We start from the raw sequence: 10,000 nt of genomic DNA on the forward strand, positions 1-10,000 counted from the left end.
GGTCCCCGAACCCTGCCCCAGCGCCGGGGGGGAGGTGGAAAGGGGAGGATGCGGCAAGGCACGCGCCGGGCCGCTAACGCCACGGCTCCCCCCCGCTCGAGCCGCTCGGGGCTGGGGGAACGAGGACGACACCTCACACGCGACGGGAAGCGAAGTGAAAGGAAGACCGCCCTTGCCCTGCCGGCCGGGGGCCCTTTCCGACGCGACCCGAAAGGCCTCAATCGATCAACAAGGACAGAAGGAAAGGAAGCCAGCGGAGGCCCCACGGCCTCGCTCTTCTGGGACAGACACAGCCACGCGCACCCGCCACCGCCCTCGGGAGCAGCCAGCAGGCACGGGGCTCGGCGTGCGGGCAACACGCCGGAGGAGCAAACGGGGCGCCCTCCAGAGATGGGGGGGGGGGGGGGGGGCAAGCTGCACCGGGCCGCACCGGCTCACAGGGCACCTCTGCCTCCCCGAAATGTGGGCTTGCATTTTCCCTCAAGCTGCACCGAGTTACATCTCCATCACGGGGCGCCCCTCTGGAGCCAGGAGGAAGCCGTGCTGGGGCACCGGCTTGCCCTCCTCCCCCCATGCCGGGCTCCATAGCATACGAGTGGCCAGTCACCGCCGCTGGCTTTTCCCTTAGATGCCGTGCCCCCGCGGGCTGCGGCTTTGGCCATGGGGGGGAACCCCCGTGAAGAGGGTCCAGTGCTGGGAACTCTCTCTGCCCCTTACCGGGCTCTCTCTCGCCGTGCCTGGACGGGCTTGCTTTCCATTCTTGGTGGGACCGACGCCGGCACCACGTCTCCCCGGCTTTCTCTGCCCCCGTGCCCCACCGGGCAAACTTCGCTTCGGGGGTTCCACACTTCGGCAGTGGCCGGCGCCAGCCACTCGTCAACTTTTTTTCTTTTCCCCGCTTTCGTTGCCGAGCCCGGGCTGGGCTCCGGCTCACGGACGAGCGAAACCCATCCAACACCGCTGAGGGTGCGCCAGCGGCCGCTCCAAACCGCCGCGCCTTTGTTCGGCCCCGCGGGTCCCCTCTCTGACCCGGGCGAAAGCCACCGAGAAGCCAGACGGACCCCTGCCCAGCCGCCTGGCGGGTGGCTTGGAGCAGCCGCTCGGCAGCGCTGCCCTGGGAGTGCTCGGCGTCGCTTGTTCCCTCATATACGGAACTGGAGGGCCGTCAGCTCCGCGAGCGCACAACCAGCCGACCTCCGCCCAGCGGCAGGTCGCAGAAATCACGCCGGCTTGTACGATGACGTAGGCGGAGGCAGAGCGCAACAGCGACCCCTTGGCGACAAGCGCGATCTCCGCGGAGAGCACGTCTACTCGCCGAGGGAGAGCACGTCTACTCGCCGAGGGAGAGCACGTCTACTCGCCGAGGGAGAGCACGTCTACTCGCCCAGGGAGAGCACGTCTACTCGCCCAGGGAGAGCACGTCTACTCGCCCAGGGAGAGCACGTCTACTCGCCCAGAGAGAGCACGTCTACTCGCCCAGGGAGAGCACGTCTACTCGCCCAGGGAGAGCACGTCTACTCGCCCAGGGAGAGCACGTCTACTCGCCCAGGGAGAGCACGTCTACTCGCCCAGGGAGAGCACGTCTACTCGCCCAGGGAGAGCACGTCTACTCGCCGAGGGAGAGCACGTCTACTCGCCCAGGGAGAGCACGTCTACTCGCCCAGGGAGAGCACGTCTACTCGCCCAGGGAGAGCACGTCTACTCGCCGAGGGAGAGCACGTCTACCCGCCGAGGGAGAGCACGTCTACTCGCCGAGGGAGAGCACGTCTACTCGCCGAGGGAGAGCACGTCTACCTCCCGCCTGAGGGAGAGCACGGGGGGGGGGGACAAAGACAGGCGGCAGCAGCTTCGGTGAACGTCACCCGGGAGGCGACCGGGGGCTGTCCCGGGGCAGTCCCGGGAAGCCGGCGTCCGACACAGGGAACCGTCAGCTGCCGGACCGGGGCGAATCCCCGCGGCCACGGCAGGGGTGGGGGCTCGAAGACAGCCGGCAGCCGCTTCGGTGAACGTCACCCGGGAGGAGACTGGGGCCCTCCCGGGACCGTCCCGGGAAGACGACGTTCGGCACGAGATCCCGGCCGCGGCCGGACCGGCTCGAAGCCTCGCGGTCCCGGCAGCAGCCGGAGCCGCTCGCCGCCTCGGGCTCCCGGCCCCCTACAGATCCGGCGACTCGTTCGCGGGCGGCGGGGGGGAGGCAGTGGAGGGGGTGCGGGGAGAAGCGGCAGCGGAGGCGGAGGGGGGGGGGGCTCGAAGACAGCCGGCAGCCGCTTCGGTGAACGTCACCCAGGAGGCGATCGGGGCCGTCCCGGGGCCGTCCCGGGATGCCGGCTTCCGGCACGGGGTCCCGGCCGCGGCCGGACCGGCTCGTATCCCCGCGGCTCCGGCAGGGGGGGGGGGGGCTCGAAGACAGCCGGCAGTCGCCTCGGTGAACGTCACCCGGCCGGCGACCGCGGCCGTTCCGGGGCCGTCCCGGGAAGCCTGCGACAGGCACGGGGTCCCAGCCGCGGCCGGACCGACTCGAATCCCCGCGGTCCCGGCAGCAGCCGGAGCCGCTCGCCGTTCGGGCTCCCGGCACCCTACAGATCCGGCGACTCGTTCGCGGGCGGCGGGGGGAGGCAGTGGAGGGGGTGCGGGCAGAAGCGGCCGCGGAGGCGGAGGGGGGGGGGGGCTCGAAGACAGCCGTCAGCCGCTTCGGTGAACGTCACCCGGGAGGCGACCGGGACCGGCCCGGGAAGCCATCGTCCGGCCCCGGATCCCGGCCGCGGCCGGACCGGCTCGAAGCCCCGCGGCCCCGGCACGGGGGAGGCCCAAAGACTGGCGGCAGCCGCTTCGCTGAACGTCACCCGGCCGGCGACCGGGGCCGTCCCGGGGCCGTCCCGGGATGCCGGCTTCCGGCACGGGGTCCCGGCCGCGGCCGGAGCGGCTCGAATCCCCGCGGTCCCGGCAGCAGCCGGAGCCGCTCGCCGTTCGGGCTCCCGGCACCCTACGGATCCGGCGACTCGTTCGCCGGCGGCGGGGGGAGGCAGTGGAGGGGGGTGCGGGCAGAAGCGGCAGCGGAGGCGGAGGGGGGGGGGCTCGAAGACAGCCGGCAGCCGCTTCGGTGAACGTCACCCGGCCGGCGACCGGGGCCGTCCCGGGGCCGTCCGGGGATGCCGGCTTCCGGCACGGGGTCCCGGCCGCGGCCGGAGCGGCTCGAATCCCCGCGGTCCCGGCAGCAGCCGGAGCCGCTCGCCGTTCGGGCTCCCGGCACCCTACAGATCCGGCGACTCGTTCGCCGGCGGCGGGGGGAGGCAGTGGAGGGGGTGCGGGGAGAAGCGGCCGCGGAGGCGGAGGGGGGGTGGGGGGGCTCGAAGACAGCCGGCAGCCGCTTCGGTGAACGTCACCCGGGAGGCGACCGGGACCGGCCCGGGAAGCCATCGTCCGGCCCCGGATCCCGGCCGCGGCCGGACCGGCTCGAAGCCCCGCGGCCCCGGCACGGGGGAGGCCCAAAGACTGGCGGCAGCCGCTTCGCTGAACGTCACCCGGCCGGCGACCGGGGCCGTCCCGGGGCCGTCCCGGGATGCCGGCTTCCGGCACGGGGTCCCGGCCGCGGCCGGAGCGGCTCGAATCCCCGCGGTCCCGGCAGCAGCCGGAGCCGCTCGCCGTTCGGGCTCCCGGCACCCTACGGATCCGGCGACTCGTTCGCCGGCGGCGGGGGGAGGCAGTGGAGGCGGTGCGGGGAGAAGCGGCAGCGGAGGCGGAGGGGGGGCGGGGGGGACGATAGTGGCGGGGGGCGGGGGGTGCTCGAAGGCAGCCGGCAGCCGGTTCGGTGAACATTCGCCGGGGCGGGGGGGCGACCTGTCCGTGCCCGGGGCAGCCCCGGGAAGCCGGCAGCCAGCACGGGGGTCCCGGCAGCACCTGTTCCCTGCCCTGGGACTTGCCGTGCCCGGCGGCCGGTTGCCGGGTGGGGGGAGCGATGAGAGGCAGGGCGCAGCGGCCGGGGCAGCGCCGGGCCGCAGCGGGGGGCTGGGCGGGTGGGGTAGGCGTCGAGCGGCAAGCCCTCGGCTGCAGCGAATGTTCGGCGGTGCGGGGCGGGGGGGGGACGGGACGACACGTTGGGGGCGCCGAGTCCGAGCCACCCCCGGCCCCAGGGGCGGCCGGAGGGGGAGGCCGGTGCCTGGCCCTGGGAGCTGCTGGGCGCCGGATGGCCGAGGGTGCGTCAGAAGCCGCCCGAGCGGTCGAGCAGGTCCTCCAGAAAGGCCTAGGGTGGCTTCGAGGGCCCCGGGAGCAGTCGAGGGAGGCCTCCAGGCAGGTCTGGAGTGGATGGGAGGCCTTCCAAAGCAGACAAGGGAGGCTGCCAGCGGGGCCTAGGCTGGCACTGCAGCCTGTAAATGGTTGGGGGGGGGGCCTCTGGTGCGGCCTGGAGTCTCTGGGTGGCGTCCAGAGAGGTGCAAAAGATCCTCTGGTGCGGCCTGTGGTGGCGGAGAAGCCTGCAGAGCGTGCGGGGGAGGCTTCTGGTGCGGCCTGGGGTGGGTCGGAAGCCTGCAGAGCGTGCGGGAGAGGCTTCTGGTGCGGCCTGGGGTGGCTGAGAAGCCTGCAGAGCGTGCGGGAGAGGCTTCTGGTGCGGCCTGGGGTGGCTGAGAAGCCTGCAGAGCGTGCGGGAGAGGCTTCTGCTGCGGCCTGGGGTGGCTGAGAAGCCTGCAGAGCGTGCGGGGGAGGCTTCTGTTGGGGCCTGGGGTGGGTCAGAAGCCTACAGAGCATGCGGGGGAGGCTTCTGGTGCGGCCTGGGGTGGGTCGGAAGCCTGCAGAGCGTGCGGGAGAGGCTTCTGTTGGGGCCTGGGGTGGCTGAGAAGCCTGCAGAGCGTGCGGGGGAGGCTTCTGCTGCGGCCTGGGGTGGCTGAGAAGCCTGCAGAGCGTGCGGGGGAGGCTTCTGCTGCGGCCTGGGGTGGCTGAGAAGCCTGCAGAGCGTGCGGGGGAGGCTTCTGGTGCGGCCTGGGGTGGCTGAGAAGCCTGCAGAGCGTGCGGGGGAGGCTTCTGGTGCGGCCTGGGGTGGGACGGAAGCCTGCAGAGCGTGCGGGGGAGGCTTCTGGTGCGGCCTGGGGTGGGTCGGAAGCCTGCAGAGCGTGCGGGAGAGGCTTCTGCTGCGGCCTGGGGTGGGTCGGAAGCCTGCAGAGCGTGCGGGAGAGGCTTCTGTTGGGGCCTGGGGTGGCTGAGAAGCCTGCAGAGCGTGCGGGAGAGGCTTCTGCTGCGGCCTGGGGTGGCTGAGAAGCCTGCAGGGCGTGCGGGAGAGGCTTCTGCTGCGGCCTGGGGTGGGTGGGAAGCCTGCAGAGCGTGCGGGGGAGGCTTCTGGTGCGGCCTGGGGTGGCTGAGAAGCCTGCAGAGCGTGCGGGGGAGGCTTCTGGTGCGGCCTGGGGTGGCTGAGAAGCCTGAAGAGCGTGCGGGAGAGGCTTCTGTTGGGGCCTGGGGTGGGTCAGAAGCCTACAGAGCGTGCGGGGGAGGCTTCTGGTGCGGCCTGGGGTGGGTCGGAAGCCTGCAGAGCGTGCGGGAGAGGCTTCTGCTGCGGCCTGGGGTGGCTGAGAAGCCTGCAGAGCGTGCGGGAGAGGCTTCTGTTGGGGCCTGGGGTGGGTCGGAAGCCTGCAGAGCGTGCGGGAGAGGCTTCTGGTGCGGCCTGGGGTGGGACGGAAGCCTGCAGAGCGTGCGGGAGAGGCTTCTGTTGGGGCCTGGGGTGGCTGAGAAGCCTGCAGAGCGTGCGGGAGAGGCTTCTGCTGCGGCCTGGGGTGGCTGAGAAGCCTGCAGAGCGTGCGGGGGAGGCTTCTGTTGGGGCCTGGGGTGGCTGAGAAGCCTGCAGAGCGTGCGGGAGAGGCTTCTGGTGCGGCCTGGGGTGGGACGGAAGCCTGCAGAGCGTGCGGGAGAGGCTTCTGCTGCGGCCTGGGGTGGGTCGGAAGCCTGCAGAGCGTGCGGGAGAGGCTTCTGTTGGGGCCTGGGGTGGGTCGGAAGCCTGCAGAGCGTGCGGGAGAGGCTTCTGCTGCGGCCTGGGGTGGCTGAGAAGCCTGCAGAGCGTGCGGGGGAGGCTTCTGCTGCGGCCTGGGGTGGCTGAGAAGCCTGCAGAGCGTGCGGGAGAGGCTTCTGCTGCGGCCTGGGGTGGCTGAGAAGCCTGCAGAGCGTGCGGGAGAGGCTTCTGCTGCGGCCTGGGGTGGCTGAGAAGCCTGCAGGGCGTGCGGGAGAGGCTTCTGCTGCGGCCTGGGGTGGCTGAGAAGCCTGCAGAGCGTGCGGGGGAGGCTTCTGGTGCGGCCTGGGGTGGCTGAGAAGCCTGCAGAGCGTGCGGGGGAGGCTTCTGGTGCGGCCTGGGGTGGCTGAGAAGCCTGAAGAGCGTGCGGGAGAGGCTTCTGGTGCGGCCTGGGGTGGCTGAGAAGCCTGCAGAGCGTGCGGGGGAGGCTTCTGTTGGGGCCTGGGGTGGGTCAGAAGCCTACAGAGCGTGCGGGGGAGGCTTCTGGTGCGGCCTGGGGTGGGTCGGAAGCCTGCAGAGCGTGCGGGAGAGGCTTCTGCTGCGGCCTGGGGTGGCTGAGAAGCCTGCAGAGCGTGCGGGAGAGGCTTCTGTTGGGGCCTGGGGTGGGTCGGAAGCCTGCAGAGCGTGCGGGAGAGGCTTCTGTTGGGGCCTGGGGTGGCTGAGAAGCCTGCAGAGCGTGCGGGGGAGGCTTCTGTTGGGGCCTGGGGTGGCTGAGAAGCCTGCAGAGCGTGCGGGGGAGGCTTCTGGTGCGGCCTGGGGTGGCTGAGAAGCCTGCAGAGCGTGCGGGGGAGGCTTCTGGTGCGGCCTGGGGTGGCTGAGAAGCCTGCAGAGCGTGCGGGGGAGGCTTCTGGTGCGGCCTGGGGTGGGACGGAAGCCTGCAGAGCGTGCGGGAGAGGCTTCTGCTGCGGCCTGGGGTGGGTCGGAAGCCTGCAGAGCGTGCGGGAGAGGCTTCTGTTGGGGCCTGGGGTGGCTGAGAAGCCTGCAGAGCGTGCGGGAGAGGCTTCTGCTGCGGCCTGGGGTGGCTGAGAAGCCTGCAGAGCGTGCGGGGGAGGCTTCTGCTGCGGCCTGGGGTGGCTGAGAAGCCTGCAGAGCGTGCGGGAGAGGCTTCTGCTGCGGCCTGGGGTGGCTGAGAAGCCTGCAGAGCGTGCGGGAGAGGCTTCTGCTGCGGCCTGGGGTGGCTGAGAAGCCTGCAGGGCGTGCGGGAGAGGCTTCTGCTGCGGCCTGGGGTGGGTCGGAAGCCTGCAGAGCGTGCGGGAGAGGCTTCTGGTGCGGCCTGGGGTGGCTGAGAAGCCTGCAGAGCGTGCGGGGGAGGCTTCTGCTGCGGCCTGGGGTGGCTGAGAAGCCTGCAGAGCGTGCGGGAGAGGCTTCTGCTGCGGCCTGGGGTGGCTGAGAAGCCTGCAGAGCGTGCGGGAGAGGCTTCTGCTGCGGCCTGGGGTGGGTCGGAAGCCTGCAGAGCGTGCGGGAGAGGCTTCTGCTGCGGCCTGGGGTGGGTCGGAAGCCTGCAGAGCTTGCGGGGGAGGCTTCTGGTGCGGCCTGGGGTGGGTCGGAAGCCTGCAGAGCATGCGGGGGAGGCTTCTGCTGCGGCCTGGGGTCTCTGGGTGGCCTCTAGAGAGGTGCAAAAGACCCTCTGGGTTGGGCTGGGGTGGCTCTTGGACCCCTGCCACACAGTGGAGAGAGGCCTCCGGCCCGCCACCTGTGTCCCTGTGTGCCTGAGTGCCTGTGTCCCTGTGTCCCTGTGTCCCTGTGTCCCTGAGTGCCTGAGTGCCTGTGTCCCTGTGTCCCTGTGTCCCTGTGTCCCTGAGTGCCTGAGTGCCTGTGTCCCTGTGTCCCTGTGTCCCTGAGTGCCTGAGTGCCTGAGTGCCTGTGTCCCTGTGTCCTTGTGTCCCTGTGTCCCTGTGTCCCTGTGTGCCCGAGTGCCTGTGTCCCTGTGTCCCTGTCTGTGTACCTGTGTGCGAGAGTGTCCGGCACGCCACCCAGCGGCGGCGGGCAAGCAGGTAGGCGGGTGGGCGGGCCGGCGAGGGCCAGTGTGAGTTTGGGGGGTGGGAGGGGAGGCGGCAGCTGGAAGCGTCAGAGGAGGGGGCGTGGCTCCGGCTGGCCCCGGGAGCAGGTTCCCGGGACCGGGACCGGCTGGACCCGGCGGGTGGTTGATCCCGGGGCGGGGGGCAGAGGCGGCGGGAAGCGGCAGCTGCGTGTGCGGCGGGGGGGTGGAGGGCGAACCGCGGCGGGAAGCGGATGCTTCAGAGCAGGTTACGGGGGCGGGGACGGACGACACCACCTGTCCCCGCCCCGGGACGGGCTGGACCCGGCGCCCTGGACCCGGCGCCGTGTACCCGCCGCCGCCCCCGCCGCCGCCCCCCTCCGCCACCCCGGGACCCCGACGTTTTTTGGCGCCCGCGCCTTTTTTTGCTCCCCGCCTGCCCGCGCTGCCCCGGGCCCTCCCCCGGGGCGGGGCGGGAGGGAGGGACGGACGGACGGGTAGCCGGGGATCTCCGAGCGCGCGCGCCACCAGACCGAGGCGGGTCCCGGCGGCGGGCGGCGGCGGCGGCGGCAGCAAGCGACGGCGGGGGGGGCAGGCTAGGGAGAGAGGGGGAGCGGCATGCGGTAGGGCTGGGGGGTTTGTTTCGGGGGGGAGGGGTGGGGGGGGGGTGGCAGCGGTCAGCGAGAGCGGGGAGAGGGGGAGCGGCATGCGGTAGGGCTGGGGTGTTTTTGGGGTGGGGGCGTTGGGGGGATTAGCGGGCGGGCGGGCAGCCGAGCCAAGCGGCAAGCCGGGGGGCGGGCGAGGGCGGCTTTAGGGCCGGAGGAGCGGAGCGCAACCTCCCCCGTGCAGGCTCCAGCGTGGAGAGCAGCAAGTTTTTGGGGACGGGGGACGACGGACGGGAGGGGCAGCGGCGAGAGGCTAGCTGCGGCAAGGGGCACCGGCACGGCCGCCCTAACAGCGCCGCCTCGGTCGCAGGGGTTAGAGAGCAGCCGGGCAGCCCGGGAGGGAAGCGGCAGCCCGCGAAGGGGGGAAGGGGGGGCTCCGCGCAAACCGGTAACGGGGGCCGGGGGGTGTGGGGAGCTGGGGGGTGGCAGCAGCGGCAAGAGGCAACGTCGGGAGGGGGGGCTCCGCGCAAACCGGTAACGGGGGCCGGGGGGTGTGGGGGGGGCGGTGGCGGCCGCGGCAAGAGGCAACGGCAGGCGGGGGGGCTCCGCGCAAACCGGCAGCGGGGGGGGGGGGCGGGGGTAGCGGCAAGAGGCAACGGCGGGAAGGGGGGGCTCCGCGCAAACCGCTAACGGGAGCCGGGGGGTGTGGGGAGCTGGGGGTGGCAGCAGCGGCAAGAGGCAACGTCGGGAGGGGGGGCTCCGCGCAAACCGGTAACGGGGGCCCGGGGGTGTGGAGGGGGCGGTGGTGGCGGTGGTGGCCGCGGCAAGAGGCAACGGCAGGCGGGGGCGCTCCGCGCAAACCGGCAGCGGGGGGGGGGGCGGGGGGTAACGGCAAGAGGCAACGGCGGGAAGGGGGGCCTCCGCGCAAACCGGCAGCGGGGGGGGGGCGGGGGGTAGCGGCAAGAGGCAACGGCGGGAAGGGGGGGCTCCGCGCAAACCGGCAGCGGGGGGGGGGCGGGGGTAGCGGCAAGAGGCAACGGCGGGAAGGGGGGGCTCCGCGCAAACCGGCAGCGGGGGGGGGGCGGGGGGTAGCGGCAAGAGGCAACGGCGGGAAGGGGGGGCTCCGCGCAAACCGGCAGCGGGTGGGGGCGGGGGGTAGCGGCAAGAGGCAACGGCGGGAAGGGGGGGGCTCCGCGCAAACCGGCAGCGGGGGGGGGGCGGGGGTAGCGGCAAGAGGCAACGGCGGGAAGGGGGGGCTCCGCGCAAACCGGCAGCGGGGGGGGGGCGGGGGGTAGCGGCAAGAGGCAACGGCGGGAGGGGGGGCTCCGCGCAAACCGGCAGCGGGGGGGGGGCGGGGGGTAGCGGCAAGAGGCAACGTCGGGAGGGGGGGCTCCGCGCAAACCGGCAGCGGGGGGGGGGGCGGGGGGTAGC

The sequence above is a fragment of the Melanerpes formicivorus genome, unplaced genomic scaffold (genome assembly GCF_026170545.1).
Source record: "Melanerpes formicivorus ecotype bairdi unplaced genomic scaffold, bMelFor1.0.p_v2 SCAF_463, whole genome shotgun sequence".
Classification (NCBI taxonomy): Eukaryota; Metazoa; Chordata; class Aves; order Piciformes; family Picidae; genus Melanerpes; species Melanerpes formicivorus.